At 39.5% G+C, this 24,212-nt stretch overlaps 1 protein-coding gene across 5 annotated transcripts in view; it reads left to right on the forward strand.

Moving 5' to 3' along the window:
* TENM2 (teneurin transmembrane protein 2) overlaps nucleotides 1–24,212 on the forward strand; it is a 696,995-nt gene that overhangs the window by 146,515 nt on the left and 526,268 nt on the right. For 3 of the 5 annotated variants that reach the window (XM_080995200.1, XM_080995203.1, XM_080995205.1), the window contains exon 1: nucleotides 11,811–12,191. The exons of 1 other annotated variant lie outside the window; for it this stretch is intronic. The gene's annotated coding sequence lies outside the window, so the exon portion shown is untranslated. Of the gene's footprint in view, nucleotides 1–11,810; nucleotides 12,192–24,212 lie in introns of those variants that run through there. One more of the 5 variants, XM_080995206.1, reaches the window with a different exon arrangement.

Here is a 24,212-nt window from a genome sequence, read left to right on the forward strand (position 1 = left end):
GAGTGGCTGTCCGGACAGAAAAAGGTTCACTTTGGCAACCCAGCCAGGTGTTTCCACCCAGCCGGGGAGATAGGTACCTGCTTACGCACGAGCAACCCCTAGAACCATTACATTAGGTGATTTGAGACACTTAGCTCTATTTCTCAATGCTATCTCACTAAGGAGGCTATGCAGGCCTGGACCAGGACCTGGATACAGTGGTGAGCTAGATTAGAGTGAATAAAGTAAGTTTGAATTCCAGCAAGTGCTGTGGATGAGTGGTTCGTATATCTGAAAAATGGACCTGTTTACTAGAGGCCCAGCTGACCCCTGTGGCTAGGAGCACCTTCTCAGAGTCTCATCAGATGTGGCAGTGGTAGCCATTCCTGGAGCTTGATAGCTTGACCGAAGTAATTCAGGCATTGGTAACTTCAAGACTGCATTACTGCAGAGCAATCTATGTGGGGCTTTCCTTGCAATTTGTCTGGAATCTGCAGTTACTACAGAATGTTGCAGTTTGGTTGCTGACCCAAATGAGATTCTGCTAGCATAGTTCACCTCTGCTCAAAGTTCTGCACTAGCTGCCAATTTGCCACTGGCCCACATCCAAGGTCTCCAAGTATATGCAGCCCTTAACAGCTTGGAACTTGTTTAGCTGAGGGATTGCCTTGCCCCCTACATGCCTACTGAACCACTTTGATCTGCGGAACTTAAACACTTGCAAGTACCTTATGACATTTTCTCTGTATAGTCATACCTTGGTTTCCGAACAGCTTAGTTCTTGAACATTTTGGCTCCCGAATGTAGCAAACCTGGAAGTCAGTGTTCCGGTTTGCAAACTATTTTTGGAAGCTGAACATCCAACGGGCCTTCCGTGGTTTCCAAACATTTTGGAAGTTGAACAGACTTCCAGAATGCATTCCACTGGACTTCCAAGGTACGGTTGTATCTGCAAGGACTTGGGCTTCCTGTGTGGCACCACCTGTGCTCTTCTAAAGAAGAAACAAATGTAAATACAGTGGTACCTCGGGTTAAGTACTTAATTCATTCCGGAGGTCTGTTCTTAACCTGAAACTGTTCTTAACCTGAGGCACCACTTTAGCTAATGGGGCCTCCTGCTGCTGCCGCACCGCTGGAGCACGATTTCTGTTCTCATCCTGAAGCAAAGTTCTTAACCCGAGGTAATATTTCTGGGTTAGCGGAGTCTGTAACCTGAAGTGTATGTAACCTGAAGCGTTTGAAACCCGAGGTGCCACTGTAGTAATTAATCAGCCTAGGAATTGCATCACTCAATTTGTCAAGTTCTATGTTAGGAGCTTGAAACATACACAATGGTGGGAGAGGTTTTCAATATCATATGATATTTATCTGATAACTGGAAACATTCTGTTTGTGTCAGGCATTTTTGCATAGTGTTCACCGTGTGCCAACCTTTTCATTACGTTTGAACTGTGTGTTTCTTCTTTGTTTGCTACCAAGCATATGGCAGCTTCCCACCATCCCAGTTGGGCATTGTAGCACCTACCTGCAAGTCCATAAAATGTCCTTGGAAAAGGCAGAGCCCTTTGCAACAGAAGATTGCCATGCCAAAAGAACTAAGAGCACTGCTGTGCCATATGACAGGATACTAATGTCAACATAAATTAATATCAGGAAGGCAGAAATAATTATAACAAAGATATAGTTCTAGAAAAGTTGTGCTTTACAGAATTTGAAATGAAACTGGTTAAGATACCATGACTCCATTTAGACAAAGAATGCAGAGCCAGAGCTCCTTCAACTGTTGTTGGACTCCCAGTTTTCATTGGCCCCAGCCAGTGTGGCCAGTGGTCAGGATGTTGGATTGGTAGTCCAATAAGATCTGGAGGGCCACAGGTTCCACATTTCTGATTCAGGCCTGTTCCCAAAAGCTTAAAGAGGGATCAGTCAGAAAGATCAGGGAATGGTGTTTACTGATGTGTTTACATGTTTGTTTTTAATGTAGTATTGTCTTTTTAGGTTGTCTACCACGTATGGTTTTGCTTTAAATGGCCTGGGTCTAAGGTAACTGAAGGCTTGCCTCTTTCTGTTTGTTATCTGCATTTCTAAATTCATTGGGTGAAACACTGCCTTTCTGATGTTAGGCATTTGGCTAAAAGAAACAGGGCTTTCTCATTGCCGGTGTCTACTTTGAAGGACGTTCTGCCAAAGGACACCTGCCAGGTACATTCACTTTTCAAAGACACAGTGCTTTTTTCTAGAAAAAAAGGTGCAGGAACTCATCACAAACAGACCTTTGTACTAGTATTAGAGGTGACTCCCCATTTGTGCAGAGGTTCCGTTTGGGGCCCCTGCGGGCACATGCAAAATTGCATATAATGGGGAGCACCCTGGAGAGTCCTAGTGGCTCAAAGAGGAGACCCACCCCAGAGCCCAAAGAGGGCGGCTTGCAGAGCTGACGTACAGGGAGGCTTCTTCCCTGTGCCTCAGCTCTGACAGTCCATGGGACAGCCTTGCTTCTTTGGCTTGAGCACAAGCAGGAGAGACAGGGCAGCTTGCAGAGCTGATGCGCTGGGCTTCTTACCATGCATTAGCTGTTAGCCTGGAGGCTGAAGAGCCCTTCTGTGCCTCCAGCTCACAAGGAGACCTTCTCTGGAGCCCATGGAGGATGTCCCCTTCATGTTCTGAGGAGGGTCTCCTTGTGAGCCACAGGGACGAGGTGAGAGGTGCTGGAACTGTGTTCCGGCACGTTCCAGCTCAAAAAAGCCCTGTGAAGACTGATAAAGACTTTCCCTTCTTGTAGGAAACCAGCAAGAACCATGAATGATGGTAGACCCTCTTAATAGAATTCCTACCCTTTCACAGGTTGTGAAGCCCAAAGTTCTATGTCTTTATCAAGTAATGATATGACTGTGAAAAAAACAAAGAATAAATGCTTCCCATAGAGACCTTGCTTGCTTGTGTGAATTGTCATATTCAGAGTGTGCCATGCTACACATACATTCCTCCCCAAACACTCTATAATATATATCTAAATAGTATTTAGATTTTAATATTTAATAGGTTTATATTGATGCTTCCTTCCATTAACCTAAAAGTGGATGAATTGAATAGTTTTTTCTGTAGAAACTAGGTATAGATTAATATGCTAGTCAACTATAAATGCAGAGAACAGGGCAGCATGAGTAGGTTTATAATCTTGGGTGATTGCCAACAATAGATTTTGCTTGCTATTCTTCAGTGGTTGTATTTATCAAGTGAATGCATTATCCTCACACGTGATTCCATATATTAGGTGCAGAGAACAACTTAGCTCCTACGCAAGTGGTATGCATGATATTCATGCACTGGTCATCTGCCAGACTGTTTTGTGCTACTCATCCTGTTATTAAACTGAAACTTGGGGGTGATTTAAGAGCGTGTGATTGTCTCTTGAAATAATTGTGCATATAAAGGGTACAGAAAATATTTGCTAAAGTGAAACTGCTTTTGAGAACGTTTAAATTGCAACTGAATACTAAGGGTGCAAATGGCAGCACGTAGACCCACTACATAGAAGCCAGTACAGTCTACACTGCCAGTATTATGGCCAAGCCATTCACTCTAAACAGAGAACCTCCTCCAGGAGCAATTAGAATGACCAAAATGTGTTTCAGAGATTTCAAGCTAAAGTCTTTCTTTTCAAAATAGTTTTTTACCCATGATTTCTGCATCTTGGCTTTATTTCTGTTAAATAAATCATGACACAGAATAACATATCATGTGTTGTTGTTCACCTGAGGTTGTATTTACCTAATTTTAAGACCTGCTAAGGAACAAATGATTGCTATTATGTCCTGATATGTAAAACCACAGAATTCAAAGAGGGTGCACTTTCTTTTTCCCGTGACTGTATTTGTTATTTTATAGAAACAATATGATCTGTGTTGGTGTGTGTGAAATTGATATCTTCCAATGCGGCATACAATGTCTTGCCTTGAGAAATTTCACATTCACTTATATGCATATTATGGAATTTCAATTGCAGTATTGGTGGATTTTATTGCCTATGAAAATACTGAATTTCAGGCTTTATCCTATTCCAGATTCATAACAGCTTAGGAGTAAATGGTGAAATGTCTATGTTCTTCAGAAAAATATTCACGAAACTGCATGAATTGGACAGATACTCATCCTAAGGCTGTTTAGTATACCTCAAACTTTTATCTACCAAGATTCCTAGAACCTAGGCAAGAGCTCAGCTGGTATAACACGAGACCCTTAATCTCAGGGCTGTGGGTTTGAACCCCACATTGGGCAAAAAGATTCCTGCACTGCAGGGGGTTGGACTAGATGATCCTAATGGTCCCTTCCAACTCTGCAATTATAGGATATTATTAAGTGTGTTCAACTACAAGACCTTAACGGAGATGGGTCATAGCTTAGCGATAATGCATGCTTGGCATTCAGAAGGTCCCATGTTCAATGCCTGACATTTCCAGGTAGGGCTGGGAATAGGAAACCCCCCCCCAAAAAACACCTCCTGTCTAAAACACCGGAGAGTTGCTACCAACCTGAGCAGACAGTACTGAGCTAAACTAACCAATAGTCTCAACCTTGTGAAGGCATTTTACATACTCACCCTCATACTCCACTATACATATTACAGTGGTACCTCAAGTTAAAAACTTAATTCGTTCTGGATGTCCGTTCTAAACCTGAAACTGTTCTTAACTTGAAGCACCACTTTAGCTAATGGGGCCTCCCGCTGCCACTGCCGCATGATTTCTGTTCTCATCCTGAAACAAAGTTCTTAACCCGAGGTACTATTTCTGGATTAGCGGAGTCTGTAACCTGAAGCGTCTGTAACCTGAAGTGTCTGTAACCCGAGGTACCACTGTATATTGTTATGGTTACTGCACTGGAGATCCTATATTTGAAAAGGAAATCCCATTAACTTTCCTGCTTTTGCCTCTCACTCTCCTGTTAGTCTTATGAGAGCTCCTCAGGAAGTTCGTCTTTCATGTTTCCCTGTCACAATGTTTCAGTTGCAATACTTCATGTCAGCCTTCAGTATGTCACTGTGCGCCATTTCCTTACAACCTCTCAATAAAGTTATGGCATCTGTTCACCTGAACATTTACCCTCCTACTCACGCCTACTTCCACCTGCCTACTCAAAAAAATATAAAAAGAATAATTCACAGGAATCTTTTTTCAAAATATAAAAATAATGTACTCAGTGAATCTGGCTGTGACAAACACAAGCTTAATCAGTAGTTTTTGCAAATAATTACCCTTTTAATGGATTCAAGAAAAATAATAATACACAAATGGGAAAATGTCCTCAAGAGGCAAAAGAATGATAACTTTAAGCCCTTTAAAAGTTGGAGACATAGTTTTTAAAAATTCAGCGTTTTAAAACAATAGGTGGAATTCCTTTGCAGGATTAATTTGCCATCCCATTTGTTTTACTAGTCCCTTAAGATCAGTTTATCTGCCAATGTTGTGCTTCATTCTTAAATGCTGATAGCCTTCCTGAAATAGTGTTTCTGGGAATGGAGTTTCAAGATAGCCTTTTTGATTCTCCATGCTGAGTGAGATAAATGTAAAATTTTTACAATTGTCAATTACATCCTAGGTTAGTTGACTTGGCTTTCTTCACTCGTATATGTGGCTTAGACGTGGTAAGGGGAATAGAAATGGTGCAACCATGATTTCTATTACAACTGTAAAAACTGTATTTTCCTTAAATGAATATATTTTACTATTAAAAAATATAAATACATTTCAGTAAAAATATAAAGGTCATGTAAAATTTAATTTCCTTTTAAATTATTTTTGAGATTTTAAAAGGCTGGGCAAATAAAAAAAACTACTTAACTTGGCTCCAACAAGAATGCTATGTTAGTGCCAGTCTTACTTCCTTTTGGAGGGTATTCCAAAGCTAGGGTTCCCCTGCTAAGAAAGTCCCCTCCAAACTGAGCCTAGAGCTTGCCGATTAGAAGGTCAGCGGTTCGAATCCCCGCGATGGGGTGAGCTCCCGTTGTTCGGTCCCAGCTCCTGCCATCCTAACAGTTCAAAAGCATGTCAAAGTACAAGTAGATAAGTAGGTACTGCTCCGGCAGGAAGGTAAACGACGTTTCCGTGCGGTGCTCTGGTTAGCCAGAAGCGGCTTAGTCATGCTGGCCACATGACCCAGAAGTTGTCTGCGGACAAATGCTGGCTCCCTTGGCCAGTAAAGTGAGATGAACACCGCATCTCCAGAGTCGTTTGCGACTGGACCTAACGGTCAGGGGTCCCTTTACTTTACCTTACATGGGTAAGTACATAAAGCACCTCTCTTACAGGCAGAACTCAGATAAGGGTCTCATTGGAGACCTTAATGTACAGGCAGCTTGCTTTATGCAAAAATACATATTTGGGTCCTTAGCAATTGAGATCTTTAAAGGTAAACACAAGCATTTTTATATGAGTTTGGAAACAAATAAAAACAGTGTAATTCCTTCAGAATAGATTTAATATGATTCTATCTAGACTAACCAGTCAGAATTCTGTGCTAATTGCATCTTCCGAACCAGCAGCCACATGTGCAATGCATTGCATTTATCCAACTGGAAGGTTGAATCACTATAGCCAGGTTATTTTTGTCCAGGAAAGGCTATATCAGACAAGCCAGCCAAAATTGGCAAAAGGTGATCTAAGGCTACTTGGATCTATAATTACAGTGTTGGAGTTGTATGCTTATTCCTTTGGTGGGAATGCAAACCCGCCAGTCCTATTTGCACACCCCGTTCCTAGTCCTGGGAAGCACCTACTTTGCCTTGTCAGGGTTCAGCTCCAGTTTATTGATCCTCATGTAGTTCATCACCAAGTCCTGACAGTGGTTCAGCATTTCTACAGCCTCACCTGATCAAGGTGACAAGGAGAAATAGTTGCCCTGTGACACCTAACTCCAAATTCCCAGGTTATTTCAACAAGCCATTTTATATAGATGTTTTTTAAAAAATGGGTGATTAGACGGAAACTTGTGGGACTCTACAATTCAAATGCCATGAACTGAGCAAAAACCAAAACCAATCTTACCTTCTGAAACTGACCTTGCGCATATGTACAGAACCAACTGATTTTGAAAATTATTGTCTTGTGTCCTTATTTCACACTTGACCCTTCTGAATGGATATTGCAGTGCAAAAGTGATATTAGTGGCTTCATTCACCCATAACTCTAGTGTCATGAGCATGAATCTATACAAGTACCCCTTTCCTGCCTGATGTAGAATTGTTTTTGTCTTAAAACAAAATGTAGTGGAAGGAAATGCTTAATCACTGTGGTGCTTCATTTGATAGTTTAACCTTTCCAGTGTAAACTATTGTTTGAGATACGCCATTTAGCCTTCTATAAAAGTGTTTTTCCCCCTACTTGCCTGAGTGACAAACACATGTCACATATTGTATTTTATTCTGGGGTTACAACACAGTGTCTGTATAAACAGATGTATTTTATATCAACATCATAAATAATAGAATTCAGATACTAATTAAACTATTATAGCAGGAGAATCTAATATTTCACTCACACTACCCTGCTTAATGTGTAAGTATAACAATAGTGTGAATGGGATTTCAATTCAAGGAATCTACTTGAGGTCATAAAAATATTACAGGGAATGGGGAGTAGAGTGGCTGAGCTCTGCTGAATTAGATCCTATTACCCTGCACTAATTAAAACTAAAGTTTCTAGCATGAAAGAGGTCCAAGTGACAGTATTTTAATAAGCAATGGTTGGTTTGTGTTACATAATAGTTACAGCATACAAATTTTCTGTGCTAACCTTATCGTACTTACTAAATGCTTGTACAATAGTACACACTTGTAACAGAGCTACATATTATCTTAATAAGAAGTATAAAGCTAGGATTAAATTTCATTCATCTCTTTAGCTAATGCATTTCTAAAATCAAGTTAAATAAGCAGTTGGCTGAGCACACAGGTCACGTTAATAAGTTCTGAGTCCAAGATTTAAGAAGGAGAATCTCTTGATTCCTTTATGGCCATTTGAAGATTATATAAAGGGCTGTATAACCATAATTTGCTTTTTTCTTTAAACAAGGAATGTTTATGAGTAAATATAGTCTCAACTCCTATAGAAATTGTAGTATTTAGCATTAGTATTAACCCAAATTACCTTCCAAATAGCAGATAATAAAATATGTCTTTTTAAGTATGTACTGTATCTCATATTTCTATGTTGCAATCTTTTATTGCAAGCAACACCCAACACAGCATAGAAAGCAAAAAAAACCCTAAAATAAAAATGTCATGATTAAAATCATCAACAGCAATGTAAGTATGCATATGTGGCTTTCAAAGTGAAATTATAGAAATAATAACAATTTGCTAGTCCATATAGTTCTTTTTCCTCCTTAATATTCAATATTCCCTTATGGATCAATTCTTCCAGGCCCAGAGTACCTTCTGCAGGGTGCTAAACTGAATTGATAGCGCACAGTAGAGGTTACAGTTTGACGCTGTAAATGCTCCTGCATGCCACTTTTCATTAATGTTCCAAATGTGGATATGTTTGCCAGTGCAAGATTGTAAGATATGTTTAGTGGATAACGGCTGTTCTCTGTAAGGTATTACTCCTTTCAGCTGCTTATGATTTGATTACAGTCAAAAAGGCTTTCACAGTAGCCTTAATTATAAATGGAGCATAGTAATCTGAAACCTGACATCACACAAACTGTAATCTTCCTCTGTCAGCATCAATTTAAAGGCATTCTCCTTCCTTCCTACCGTTCTCATCTCTCCCCCCCCCCCCCATTTATTTTAAACGCTGATCTGATCTTTCTATTTATCTTTTTTTTTCTTTTCGGGGTGTGTCCTACAATAATCCTTGTTTTCATTAGAAGATAGGGCAACACACCCAAAAGTACTATTATCCTTAGGTGGGCACTATTCTCCCAGAATTTTCCACCATTCATTAAGCGTGTGAACTGTTCTGTCAATATTTATGATGTTAGCACAAGCCCTTGATTGAGTTACAAACTTGTATTCAATTAGAGGGCATGTAATTTTGTAAATATTAATAGAATAAAATAACAAAAGGTTTTCCATCTCTGGTACCAGTCCTGCTCCATGTCTACCCAAATAATTTCCCCCCAGGATGATCTTACAACAAAGCTAAAAGGAAGAGAAGAAATCAATGACAGGCTCTCTTTTCTATTTATGTCACCCTTTCACATTCAGCATTGTGGTTAGAGCAGCTTTAAGAATGAGTTGAGTATTTAATGGAATAGCAACAATAGTTGATGTCAATTGGAAATGAAAAGGACTAGCATAGAATTTAATCTATATTATCCCAGAAATTGGTCAGAGCATGCCCCAACCTCATTTTAGCCTTGAAGGATAGACCTGTAATAGTGTGATATATAGTTCTCCGGACATAATAGATGGAGGGTAGTCTTTCTCTGTGTTGTGGAGGATTGCTGAGAGATTGCAAAGAAGAACAAAATAAAACATCTTATAAAATAGAGAGAGTTCTGGAAATGATGGAACATTGCTGGAGGAGGGGGGAAGTAGTTCTCCAGGTATTCACAGTATTTTTAAAATCCCTACAGAAGTGCTGTCATGCTTGTATAATATGACTAGTGATGTAGTAGAGTTGTCCTCAAGTTTCCTGTTTGAACAAACACTGTTGATTACTAAAATAACACTAAATTATTTTAATATAAAATGCAATTAAGATCTAGGGCCTCTAAGAACAGTCAACCATCTTATCAATATCTCTGGGAGACAGATGGCCCTCCTACAATTATTAACTCTTCACTTTCCCAGTAGAGTTGCATGCACTTTACTCCAAAGAAGTACTTGGTGTTTGTTGCCACAGATTTTACAGGCACTATCCAATAGGTACCCAGCTGTTTGTGTAACCACATTTTACAGAGCTTTCTCTACCACAGTGGTATTGCTGGTGTTGGTAGTATAATTTCCCAGTGTCAATGTATTGCACTTTGAACACTGAGGAAGCTCACCATTTTCATAAAAATACACCCTTGGCAGAAGACATCTGGATTCCCCACAGTGACTGAGTAACTGCTGCATTTTAAAGCCTCAAAAGGAACACCATTTTGGTTGTACTATGGCCCATCAGCCTCCGTCTGGGCAGCCAGACAAAAGTACCTCCCCTTGGATCCCTTTAACGGATACCCTGATTCCTTGGACCGGGGTGGGGTGTTCCCAACTCTCTGTCAGGATCCAACCTAATGCCTTATCCATCACTTGAGTCGACCCCAAACTACTCACATCTGCAACCCCAATCCCTAATGCCACTGCACACATCAAGCAACCAAACTTCATTGCCAGCTGACAAAAACGCACCAAATTGGGTCTGTATAGAGCCCCATTGTCAAACCTGATGCCAGGATGCCAAATGATCTGGTCCTGAGTGCCAACATGTGCTGCATCACCTTGTTCATTGACTCATGTTCCAGCAGTTCTGATCACAGAATTGTCATTACTGGGTGCATTGTGTACAATGCCTTGAGGTCCAGTGCTGCTGCGAATGTGAGGTTGATGCCTTTCTAGTTTACCAGATTATTTTCACCTAGCTGAATGATCGGGGCATCTGGCAGGCTCACTACTGAATTGCATGAGGTCAGATAAGGCTTCAGGCCTTCCCATGTCATACCCCTTCAACAAAGCCATGTAATATGTAATATGGCCTCAGCCCATGTGTTCAGGCTGAGGTGTTGGCCCCATGGTGTTTGTGTAGCTTGCATCCATATCCAATATACAATGTTGTGATCACAGATCCACACAATCCACAGATCCACACAATCAACAGCAAGCTTTTTTAGCTCCAGCTATGCTTTCTCACCTTCTCCATTTTATCAGGAATGGGTGTTTGGGTCATGGAATAACCAAAAGAAATAAGTTATAGGGGTATAATTGTATAACAAATGTCTCTTTAACCCTGGATCTAGAAAACAGTGGAATTTTAAATGAAGCAAGTAACAAACATTTGTCCCTAGGATGTAGGTTGTAGGAAAATGGAGCAGGGGGAGTAGGGAATAGAAAATTGAGCATAAGGGGGGGAGAGAGGGTTTCTACCTGAAGAGCTATAACACAAATAACATGCTGACTTAGTTCACATGATCAAATCCTTGTTTAATATGTCACACACAAACTCATATTTAGGACGATATGGGTGGATCCCTCACATAGGGTGCCAAGTCGAGGAGGTGCAAAATTGAGAAGACATAATTTAGACGATCCATTTCGGAGTGCCAAATTTTGTGCTCCCACAGAGCATCATATGCAGATACTACATTTGAGTGGGAAACCAAGCTAGGAAGCTGCAGTCAACCATTTTGTGCAAACCAGGAACTGTGGATAATAGCCTGCAAACACCCAGGAAGTGAAAGCCAACTTTAAATCATGGTTTCATATCTTAGCTTGTTTAGAAACCATTAACCATAGTTTCCTGATTCACACCTAACAGGAAGCTATACGTAACTGCAGCATCGTGGTTTGCTTCTCCACTCATGTGAAGTGAGTAGCAAAGTAAGAGCTCATGCATATCCTGATTTATTAAGCCAAATTTGATCATGTCAATGTGTTCATTGTAACACTGGAAGAAAATTATATATTACGTGTGGACCGTGTCTCAGAACATTAACATTGACAACCATGACAGAGCAGGCAGCCAAAGCCTATTTAAACTAGAGGGAGATTATTTATATGCCTTGCTGCTCACCTCCTACTGCTTAACTTCCAGCTTGGCCTAAAATGCCAAGAGATAGCTTTGGCTTTAACAGAAGCATCATGGGAATTGTAGTCATCACCACAGGGAACTCTGCTGATTATCAGTGCCCACAGCTGCCCTCTATAGGCCTACAACCTCTTGTTTCTGTGCACTGGGAACAGTGTCCAAGGCAAAGGGAGGGCCGGGAGAAAAGAACAGCATTCCTTATTAACTTGAAGAGGAAGACAACATATGGCTAAATAAGAAACAGGTATTTCAGCTGACAAACCTAAGCCTAAACATTATGTTGGACTGAGGAAAATACCCCGAGTCTGATTACAGGCCTACTCATTCACCTGCATTCGCCTCAAGACTTCACAGCAGCTCCATATGACTTTCAAGTCAGGGGATTTCTGCCAGTTCTGCCAGTACTTACCTTGAGGAATAGTGAGAGAGGGGATTGAAGAAGCTTAAGCTTTATTCCTTACCTCCAGCCTGAAGAAACAGGTACTTTTATATATATATAAATGGGACATCGGTTATTATTTGAATGATCTGATTGGTGGTGTTGGGTTAGAGCTGTGCTACCCTGTTTTGTAGTGATTAGTCAGCATGCATGAACATGCTACACATTCACAATAAACCACAATAAGTGTTTGAAAGACCCTTTATAAATGAGATATGCAAACTCTTTCAGATTAAACCATTCTTTAGACTAATGCATAGTATCACAGTAATAATTGGATCCAAATAATTTGGGTCCCAAATAATTTAGACCCAAATATATGCAGGATATCAGAGACAACCCTTGTCCAAATTCCATGTTTAGGAGAAGTACATCACACGTATCTACAAAAAAAGGAGGCCTTATCTATGATGGTGCCACAACTGTGAAATACCCTCCTGATGGTGGTACTCCTGGAACTTAAACTATTATATCTGGCACCAGATTAAAACCTGTTTATTTGCTCATGTATTTTAGATGGTGGTGTTTTTAGTTAGTTGGATGCTTTTATTCCTCTTAATTTTATTGTATCGCTGCTTGTGTTTTATATTTGTGTCCCACCCTGAAAAGTATTTTTGGGTATAGGTCAATTTATAATAATTTAAAATAAGTATATAGAACTGAGATGCTTTAAATTCTGTGCTCACAATGCACTTGTGTGCTGTATTTTTAAATTGGTAGAACTGCTTGAAAGGAAATTTGTTAACGTGAAGTAATAAAAAGGCTACTTTACATTTCCATAGCTTCAAAATATTAGGAAAGATACATTTTCTTGAAATAACAAGTGGGGATTTGATACGAATTTTTTTAAGGAAAGATATCTGAAGGTTTATTAGCCTGACAATTTGATGCTACTCTTGGGGACTACACGATTCCCTGACCATTCCTTGACACTCTGAAGTCCTTGTTGTGACATGGGCTACAGGGTCCATGCATGCTTTGCATAAGTGTGACACCAGGTTTGATGTCTAGCATCTGCATTTTATTAATTTGGGAAAGAATATATTGGTTTGATATTTTCAGCCATCAAATGGCAGTCAGGACCACTATAACGTGATAGGAAAATAAATGATAGCTTTGTTAAGATTTACTTGGTAAAAGACGTGCCCCATTGTTCTGAAGCCTCCTATAGCAGCTCAGCCCTTTATACTGTGCTTTTCCCCCTGCAGCCAGACATTTCTACTTCTTTCTTATTATGGTCTCTATGTTCTTCTGTTTCTCCAGCAGAACATGTTCTTCAGTGAGGTGGTTGTTGTTTTTTGATTCCCTGGTGGGCAGGGTTTAAGCACTGTAAATCTCCCAACCATGCCTCTCTCATTAAATATCATTGCTTACAGCCTTTTATCCCATTGTAGAAATTGCCCTGTGAGAACTGGCAATAATGAGGATGGGGATAGATCAGTCAACATGTGTCCTAGATATCTTGTCAACATTTTGCGCTGTCTTCATTCATGTTTCATCACAAATTCCACAGTGACAAACTAAAAGGTTACCATTTAAAATGGTGATTAATGTAGTTGTGTTTGAAATTAGATCCACTGCAAATAATATGAACATAGATCTTATAAGTTGTTTCCAGTGCCTTTCTAAACTGGGGAACAAAGTGTGTTGTACATGTTCTTGGGTTAAAAGCTCAATGAGCATATGCTGGGGTTAATTATAATTCTTCCTATTTGAGATTACTAGGGAGGTGAGAGGGAAAAGGTTAGGAAACAGAACCACAGCTGACATTTATAAGCTTATCTTAATTAATATATCTTCTGTCCGGTGCATGAAATTACTTCCTCCTTTGCATGTGTCTGCATTAAAGCTATGTAGAGGTCTGTGAGCAATAAGCGTATCTGTACTTTTAGACTATAGCAGCAATACTTCCTTGTTAGATAAAATTATTTCATATACTCAAAACTGAATATAAGGCATAAAATAAACAAGACACTTTGACTGTGGTATTAAAAAGCAAAAGAGACTAGCTAAAAATGTGAATGACAGGTGTCAGGGGTTCAGGGACAGAGGCACAGGGTAGGGAGGAGATGGAGAGCGATGGGGATGAATCCCAGGACAGCGAGGAAGAGGATGACAATGACTCAAGAGATTCCATGAGTCTTTCCAGCGAATCAGAGGATTCCCAGAAGGGGGCGCCAGTGGTCAAGGCCAGGGGAGCCCCAGGGGGGACGTGTCAGGAACAGGGGGCCAGCGGGGGATCCCAAAGTGGCAGCTGGGCGTCAGGACCAGCCTCCCCGCCAGAGTGCAGCGAAGGGGGTGGAGGTTCCAGTGTATCAGGGGAAGCAGCTCCGGCAGCAGAGAAGGGAGGGAGGTCGGAGCAAGCCACCCTCCCGGAAGGGGAGGGGAGTAGTGAAGGGAGTAGTGTAACTGTCAAAAGGAAAGTTAGAGGTTGGGCGCGTGCGCCAAGTTCAAATGTAGAGGCGCGCGGAAGTACAGGGAGCCCGGAGGAAGGGCCAGGTCCTAAAGCCCGCAGGAGGGGGGAAGAGCAGTCGGGGGATAGCGCGTCAGGGGAATCCAGGAGGGGCGAAACCCCAGCGGGCAGGAAGACCCTGAGGAAAAGGAAAGAGAGAAAGAGGTGGAGCAGCGCAAGGCTCTTAAACTGGTGCAGGGGAGGGACTGACTCAGAGGAGACTTCAACGGTCTAAGCGTACAGACGTGGGGCTGCGCGCCTCGGATATGAAGCAAACAATGAACTGCAATAAACACTTTTGTATATAAGAAGAGATTGGCGTTGGTCTTTTGTGAGCTGAGACCTGAGGCAGCCTTGACAACAGGAATGACAGAAGACTAGAAAGTGATAGAATGAGGAACCCATGTGTTTTGCTTAAGGTGTGAGACAGATCTCAGTAACAGCTGGACTTTATATTTTCAAAAAATGGAGACGCCATTGTTTCCTTATCCCATAATTCTATGGGTGACCTGATAACTGCAGCACCTAACAGGGACTAGTTTATTGTTTGCAATCTCCATCTTAAGACTGCATTTAAATGCAGACCTCATGACTACAATATCCAACCTAGTATTTGTACTTTTTTGTTTTTGATTCCTCATCCATCTCATCCCCTGCTTTATGTACCATTTAGCCTGATGAAGAGTTCTGGGAAACTATATTTTGGGTGGATCTTAATATGCATATAGCCCTGTTGTGGATTTTAATATTGCCTCTTATGGACCAATGCAGCTGTATTTCCTTTTTATGCAGCTTAAAAGTAACATCCAGCTACTGGAAATATTGGTTAGTGTCATATTGATTCAGGTAAAACTAATTGAGCTAGAAAACTGGATGTTCTTGGAAGAATAGGTGACCAGTAGGAAAGCAGACCACAACCCTTCTGATTCAGCCCTAGTGATAGAATTTTAGAGGAAGACAGTGTTCCTTTGACAAAATTACAATACAAGTCCTGCATGTATTCAAAACATATACCCAGCTAGATTAATATATGTATTAACATCAGCAATTAATTATTCGAAGGCATTACATTGCCTGCAACATTTGATACAACTGACAGAATTTAGCATACTGAATTAGCATATTGCAGTGTACTGCTATGGATGACCTATTTCTCTGTATCCTTTGAGAATTAAGATAGAGGAAGCTCTTGCAAGAGAATCCTTGACCTCAGCAGTTAGGCAGCAAGTCGATGGGTAGATGAAATACTGTAATCTCTATCAGGGCAGTACAAGAGAACAGGGACGTTTGTCAGCATGAAGCAACCTTTAATTTTCTGTTTATATGACACTGACTCAGACTTGGCTCATGTTCTCCAGTATAAAACTTCATAATTATGAAGTGCACACAAAGCCACATTCATACAAATTACCAAGTTTCCACAAATTTTTTCACCATGGTTGCCTTGGCAAATGTACCTTCTGCAAATATCTGCCCCTCCAGTAACAATCTTGAAGCTGAGTGCAACAGGGATGAGCCTCCATTTTTCCTCCTGAGCTATGGACTAAGATGGAGGGCAGGGGGTTGTTCCTATCATGCTGGTGTCGAATGTCTGATGTCAAAGACAACACAAGGGAGGGATAAGCCCAGCCATAATTTCTGACCACTGCAAAATGAAAATATACATTCAAGTTCCTCTAACCTAGCAAGGCTGAGCCATTTAAATGGCACATCTACATACTGATCATATCAGCTAACCACCTCTTGTGAGGGGATTTTTTTACAGTATAGCAGTAAGCACAATTGTTATATATGATGATCTCTTGATTGGTTCCCATGTAAACAACTATAATTAGAACTGCAAATGCTGTCCGATGTGGTATATATCTAGTGCCAAAAAAGTGACATCTGTGTATTGGAACCCAGAGTGTGCAAGAACCAATCAAGCTGGATTTTCAAATTCACATTGTTTCTTCTTTTCATGATAGAGCACTGTGATAGCAGTTCTGGACACACACACATGGTATACAGGAAAGTGAATGCTTTGGAAAAACTTGGGAATATTTTGGGGGGTTGCTGTTTAATATTTTCATACATGAGCTCAGCAGTTCCTGCAATGCACAATCTACAATAACTGTAATAAAGTGTTTGTAATAGAGTGGGTTGGTATTGCATAGTAACAAGATGACTTTTTTCTAGTATGGTTTTTAAATGTGATATTTGGAAACCATTATTTTAGTTTTTAGGTATCTTATTTAATCCAACCATAACACAAACACTAACATTTGCTCAATCTACTTTATAAAATGTAGGATGAAGGTCTTACTTTAAGAAGGGCTTTGGTTATACAGTATGTTAAAAGAAGGAAAGTGGGTCTCATGTTGGGTTTCAATCTGAGGTAAGAATGTGTGTATCTCCTCGTGTGATAAAATGTGAGAATGCCTTTCCTGGATATTATACTGGAAGCATGAAAACTAGATGCACAAATCTCTGGCAGATCCACTTTCTGCTGACTTACCATAATGTTGAAAGCTCCTGAGAGTAAAAGGGAGATGTTTTAAACAGGAAAGGTTTTCCTTAAAGATGTAGGTAGGCAGCTGACCCTGAATAAAGTACCCTTCACTTTCAGTTCTGACTGTGAAAAAACTACTAAAGACTCTTTCTATCTCTTTTAACACTGGAATCATCTTTAAAATTCAAATAAATTTTGGAAATAGAATGTGTTCTAAATAAAGCAAAAGTCATGAAGCAAATTCAGAAAATGCAGAAAATACAGAGAACAGATAAATAAAACACACATTTCTGCATATTTTCAGTTGAAAAATTATGATAACTATAAAAGTGCTTACTATAAGAAACACAAATACTGTGAGTATGTCTGTGGAATTAAAACGTGAGATGGAGTTGTAGCGTTGTAGTAGACCACATATATTGCATGTAAAACTCCCAGGTTATTTCCCTGAGTTCTTCAGGTAGGACTGGGAAATATTCCTCTTGGATACCTGTCGCCAGCCAATTTAGAAAATATTAGACTGAAGAAATGACACAAAATATGGCAAGTTTTATAGAACATGGTTCAGCTTTATTTCCTGCACATGGAATGCAGCTTCCTATGAGATACACAATCACAAACATTGGAAGCATATAGTTTACAGCTCATGGTTAGTGATGATTGAGATTAACCCATTTCAGATGACACAGTATGCCAAACCTTGGCTTAGCTCAGTGCAGTACTGGAGCAAAAGGACCAGGAAGACGCAGAGTGCCATCCCAGTAAGCCATAGGTTGACTTACCATATTGTGTGAATGAGGCCATTATAGATCTTTGTCCAAATTGCATTCTTAGCCTTCTGAAATTTTACTTTAGTGTTAAACTAGATGTATTTTCAAGGAATAAATGAGTAACAGTATACCGTATATCTTTTTCAGCGTATATATATTTCTCTTCTTAATTAATTGAGCATTATAGTCTCAGAGTAGATAGTGAATGTTAAATTAAGATTCTCACTTAAGGCACTTACCTTATTTATTAATAACCTACAGAATGTTGATGCATTTTTTGAGAAAGACATTTAAAAGGAGGGGAAAGGCTTTTGTAGAAGGAAAGGGCCTTACATTTAGTCAAAAATAATTTTAAAACTAAAAAAAATCCATGAGGGATGGTCCAGTAAGTCCCTAATGTATGCCTTAGTTGCATAAAATTCTTCATGTGTAGGTGGGTAACCGATGGGGAGATGGATAGATCAGGCAAGTTGCTTGTATTCTTGAAAGAAACATGGTAAAAAGCCTTCAAATTATTTCACAAAGTTAAAGAGTACCGGTAGTTATCATCCAGATCACATAAAGCTAGTTTGTTTTTCTCTTGATAATTGGGAAGGGGACTGTCTTAAAGGTAATTATAAAATTTATAATCGGGTGACTTGTAAAGGCAAACTGAGAGTTTGTCTTCTGATCCCAGAACTGAACTAAACCCTGAACTCCATTGACGTTTAGGCCCAGCTTGTAACAGACTTGCCCATGCCATCCTCCCCACACTTTCCCACAATTTATATTTAAAATGTGAATGTTCCAGTGTTATCAACAGTAGATATTTCTCTTAAGTAGAATTCTATTGGTATATATTTTTTTCCTAAGTAAATTCGACTGACAGAATTCAATTTACATGAGATAAAATTTGGATGGATTATCTGGAAAGCATTCTTAGAATGGTACTGATGTTGAATCACTCACTACTTCTTATACTACAATTGGTGCAAGCACTATATTCATATGAATGAGCTCATTTTGTATCTCTAAGTTATTACCAGAAGCAGGATTGTCCTTAGGGTGGTATTCAATTCTCTAATTCTTCCTTTATATTTGTTCTGTATGTAATAGATAAGCACATCTAGTGCAAGAATATGTGCTTTACTTACTAGTATTTAATGATAGATAATTTAATCTTTGTACGTACTCAACCAAATAGTATTCTCATTATTTATTGTACTATGAAACTGGTTTTTTTAAAGTTTACCCTAATGTAAATTACAGAAAAGCAGTGTATGGCACATGGATTTGTTTTTCTTTCCAGTGCTTTGATAACTAAGTCATCAGAGCTGTTTACATTTGTAAAAATCTATAATACTTAAATGTTGATCCCCTTTTTTCTTTTCTAAGTCTGTATTTAAATCTGTTTTGTGGAAATAATAAATATAAGGGGTAAGGGGGGTAGATTTCCTCTACCAATCTGATTTAAATGGAAAGCAACAGCCAAGCTAGCATAAGCTATTATGGTAGACATATATAAAACTTGACAACTTTGCTAAAATCCTCTTTCCTCTTCACTTTATATCTTTTCCCTTGTCTAACTGTAAACACCAGGACACTTGGGTAGCAATCCTGGATACAACAGGAAGTCCCATAAGAGAGAGTGCAAGTACAACCGAATGCAATTATTTTACTGTAGTGTGTAAAGTCCAGTGAACTCACATTTAATGGAGATTATGTTTCAAATCATATTCTGTGGTTGGATTATATATATATATGTATATAAATTAGTAGTCTTCATTTCTAGAATGCTCACAAAATATCTGTCTTGTAATGGAAACAAAGCTTTGGACTACCAAATTAATTTTAACTTAAGCAGTTAACAAATTTATTTTAAATTTTCTGCTCAGATAAGGTCATACACATCTGTCCTATTGATTCTCATGGCCATTACAGCGACTTCTTGTCCTGTGTATCATGTTGAGGTATGAGGCTGGTAAAGGTGTGGCTGCCATCACTTTGAAGTTTGCAAGCAGTCTGTGTTGAAACCATTTTCAAACAGACTTCAAAGCTATGTTTCTCAGCACCCATCAGCTGCTTGGTGCTATGTAGTTTCAGGTGTTTTTTTGTGTGTGTGTTTTTTTTTTGAAGTTACAATAAAATACCAGCTCATCTACATTTTGTCCCTATGCTACCACCTTTGCTCATAATTGCCATGTTGTCTGCATTGTCTGAACCAAGTTATCGTCTGTTTGAAGGACTAGTTCCCACTTTTTGGTGATAAGGGCAAATGAGCATCTTCGCCTTGATGCCTTGGCTAAGAAGTCCCCAGTTTTCTAAACCAATCAAGGCAACACCCAATTGCTTATCGGTTACTACTGAGAGCCCTAAGCACTTACATAACCTTCCAGTTAGTACCAAAACAGACCAACCAAGAGTTATGTATCACTCTATTCAGAAAATTACGGGCAACCTCTACTTTTTGTTCACCTTGAAATTTCCCTTTCATTTTCCACTTTTTTTTTTTTTTTTTTTTTTGAAAGCAAAGTTGTTGGACTCCTAGATCAGTGATGACCTTCCTCTTCCATCCTTCCCACTCACTCACCTGGATGAAATCCCTAGTTGCCTATGGCAACTAGGTAACATATTAAACATGATTAAAATCTCTCGCTCTTCTTCTATTCCTATTATTTCTTCTCTCTTTCTATTCACTTTCCAGTTTATACCACTTTCCCTTCCCTTTTCCCCACTTACATTGAAGCATCACAGCATGTCTACTCTTGGCTTGTAGCCACCTCATCTTTCTCTTTGTCCATATCTTTTTCTCCCTTCCTCTCTCTTCTGGGACAAGCCTTCAGTAATTTGCCTTACAGTGTGCCTTTTTTAACTTTAGCAATAAAACCTGTTTTTTTTCTGGAACAGCTCTATGCTCATATCAGTTTCTCCCTCCCAGGTGCCTAATGAGGGCATTCTGCTATCTAGACTTAATTTCTCAAAGTTTCTCATGTGCTATGCCTGTGTCTTTGATTAAATGTATCTGGGCTAGCTCTGCCAGCCTGACAGCAGCCTGTCCTCAGGCCCAGTACTGCCAGGGCTGTAGAGGATAGAGCTTCCCAGACACAAGACTAGAGTAATTCACCTACCATCATTGTGTTGCTCACTCCTGAACCAGGGAAATTTGGTTTCAGAAATGCATAGAAATGTGTGTCCCACACTAGAGTTGTAACAAACAAATATAAAAAATACATTTTAAGAATGCCTGGCTGGGGTTTGGAGATGTGAATGGCACAGTAAAGTCTAGCACATATATTTTAGCATAAGGTTTCATTGGTCAAAGTTCACTTAAATCACCAAATCACCTAAGTATCTGGATCCAGACTCATACAACAATGTAGTGGTTAGTCTTTAAGTGCCATAATGTGGTGTTTCTACTACAGCAAACAAACGTAGCAGATGCCTATTGGGACCTTTGATTTCTTCTTGAACGGCACTCTCCAACTCCATCTTCTCTAAAAATAGGTTGGCTTGCAGCACAGAAGAGGTGGAAGAAAGCAACTGTGCATAAAACACATGAACATTGCTACTGACTGTGCAGATATAGTCATGTGGTTCTCTTGAGTGCAGATCTGATTTGTTTACCACTACACGCCATTTTATTTCAAAGTTTAGTTAATCCACTACAACTTTTGATTTAAGCAAACAAATGAGTCTTTTTATCTCAGAGGCTGCCTTTTTAGGGATACATTGAAACCCTTGATGTGTCTGATGATATTATGCCTAGAGGAAAATATTTAGTGCCATCATCTCTGAAATGTTGGCACTAATAGTTGAGCGAGTTCATAATATATGCAGGGGCATTGAGAGAAGAGATTTATTAGCTGCCATGTAAATAAGATGTGTCAACAGAACAGAACATTTAAATTGTGCAGTGTTTTCATGATGTAAAAAATACAGAGGTGAAGTGGGGGTTTAATTAAATATATACACAGAGGTTAAACCAAGATGTTTAATCAAGGTGTTTGTTAAAGCAGGATATAATAATGTCATGATAATGTTGTACAATAGTATCATATTGCATGATTAAAAATAGAAAGGCATGGTAGCATCAAACATTGCCGTCACCTAGTGAATTGCTATGCTTTATGTAAAGGTGTCAGAAGCTGCCTTGGGCAAAGTCAGATCATTGTTCCACGTGACTCTGTATTGTCCACTGCTGAGCAGTGGCTCTCCCTGGTTTCGGATATGGGTCTTTGCCAGGTGTCAGGGATTGAGGCTGGAACTGTCTGGATGCAAAGCATGTACTTAGCAATTGAGCTATGTTTCCCAATAGAAATGTAGTAGAGGACAGTTTAAGAAAACCAGCTTATTCCCTACAGCAATGCAATGGCCTTCAAAAAGCAATTAAGCTGCCTTCAGTAAACTGATATTCCTCCTCCAAGATCAATACTCAGCTGCACTTCTTACAAAGCTGATATGAAAATTTAAGCAATCTCCACAATTTAGGAGCTGACAAGGTAAAGGATAGTTAACTAGAATTAACCCTGATAGCACAGACATGTGACAGACCAACATTTCATAACTCCATTGTAAAAGTGCAAATTGCTGTTATTCCTCCTTTGCAGAAGTGGCTTGGGGGGGAGGGAGTTGCTGTGGTGTTTTTTTAACTGATCTGAATAAGTAACAAATCATTTACAGAAACCAGTGACATAGTCTATGCTTCATATTTAACGTGTACATACCACCTTTTCAAGTGAGCAAGTATCAGTGCACTACATAAATAGGAGAGCTAAAAATGTAATTGCTGCAATTTAAACTGAAGTTTGCTTCTGAGTGGAAGTTAATTTTTGTGCCTATTTTTAGTGAATAGTTTTTATTGTAAATAAGAGTTGGTAATCAGGCAAGTGATTTGTTGACACCGTTTTCATTTGTTATTGTATCATACAAGAAGTTTCTTTAATGTAGGACTATTTGATGGTACTCAGTCAATTATGGCTATGCATAAGAAGGGAGAATAAAAAGTAAACCTCTAAATTTCTGTGTCTAAAATAACCAGTTTGATTATTTTAGCTTCACTTATATCTTGCTCATTTTTTATGAGTAAGGCTGCAGTCCTAACAGTAGTTAACTAGAAATAAGACCCATTGAATCCAATAGTACTTCTGAGTAGACATGGCTAGGATTCCATGGTAGGAAATTAATATTCAAATTCAACCACTGTTTTCTATATGAATTATGTTAAGATTTTATCTATTTACATTTTCCATTAACAGTTTAAAAATAATGCATTCTCTTGAATTCACTTTTTTTTTTTTAATGAAATGAAGCTGAAAGAGCAAATGTGCCTCCTGCCCCAGTTCAATCAGATACAAACTCAGGAAGATACTGAATTATTTTAACCTTTAAGAAGAAGGAGCAGGGGGAGATTTATTGACAGGGTTCCAGAAAACCCTCTGCATGTATGTATGATACTTTTCTGCACACATGGTCTCTGTGTCCTTATGGCATGAGCCCCCAGAGAGATCTTGATCTTTAAGAAAGTGAAGCATGTGGAGCACTGCACATGGTGGGGCTGGCTTAGTTATTTCCCTCTCTTTGGACAATAGGACCTTGATGTCATTTGTGAGTGATGAAGCTTCATGCCTTTCCCCCCCTGTGTTACACACACACACACACAATCTATCTATCTATCTATCTATCTATCTATCTATCTATCTATCTATCTTTGTGGCCTTGCTGCCCCTGACCATAAAACCTACAAAATTACTATTGCTGTGCAGTATTCTGGAAAATGGGACACAGGTGGCACTGTGGGTTAAACCACAGAGCCACAGAGCCTAGGACTTGCTGATCAGAAGATCGGCGGTTTGAATCCCCGCAACGGGGTGAGCTCCCATTGCTCGGTCCCTGCTCCTGCCAACCTAGCAGTTTGAAAGCACATCAAGCACAAGTAGATAAATAGGTACCGCTCCGGCAGGAAGGTAAATGACGTTTCCGTGCGCTGCTCTGGTTCGCCAGAAGTGGCTTAGTCATGCTGGCCACATGACCTGGAAGCTGTATGCTGACACCCTCGGCCAATAAAGCGAGATGAGCACCGCAACCCCAGAGTCGGTCACGACTGGACCTAATGGTCAGGGGTCCCTTTACCTTTTACTTTTATTCTGGAAAACAGAAAGATAAAGCACTGGCTCAGTGGGCTGGCATTAGTGAAACTATTGAAATAAAAGTTAAAATTTTATTCAAGTGACACAACTTTGGTACTGCATAAAACATAATCTGCAGGTATTATATGATAATATGCATCACTTCAAATGACATGTTTCTTTTTGGAAATGGCTACAGATTGTGATTAGCTGTTATTTTAGTTATAGAAGAAGAAACAAATAAA

This window comes from Podarcis pityusensis, assembly GCF_964106645.2.
Source record: "Podarcis pityusensis genome assembly, chromosome: 2".
In the NCBI taxonomy this organism is placed as follows: domain Eukaryota; kingdom Metazoa; phylum Chordata; class Lepidosauria; order Squamata; family Lacertidae; genus Podarcis; species Podarcis pityusensis.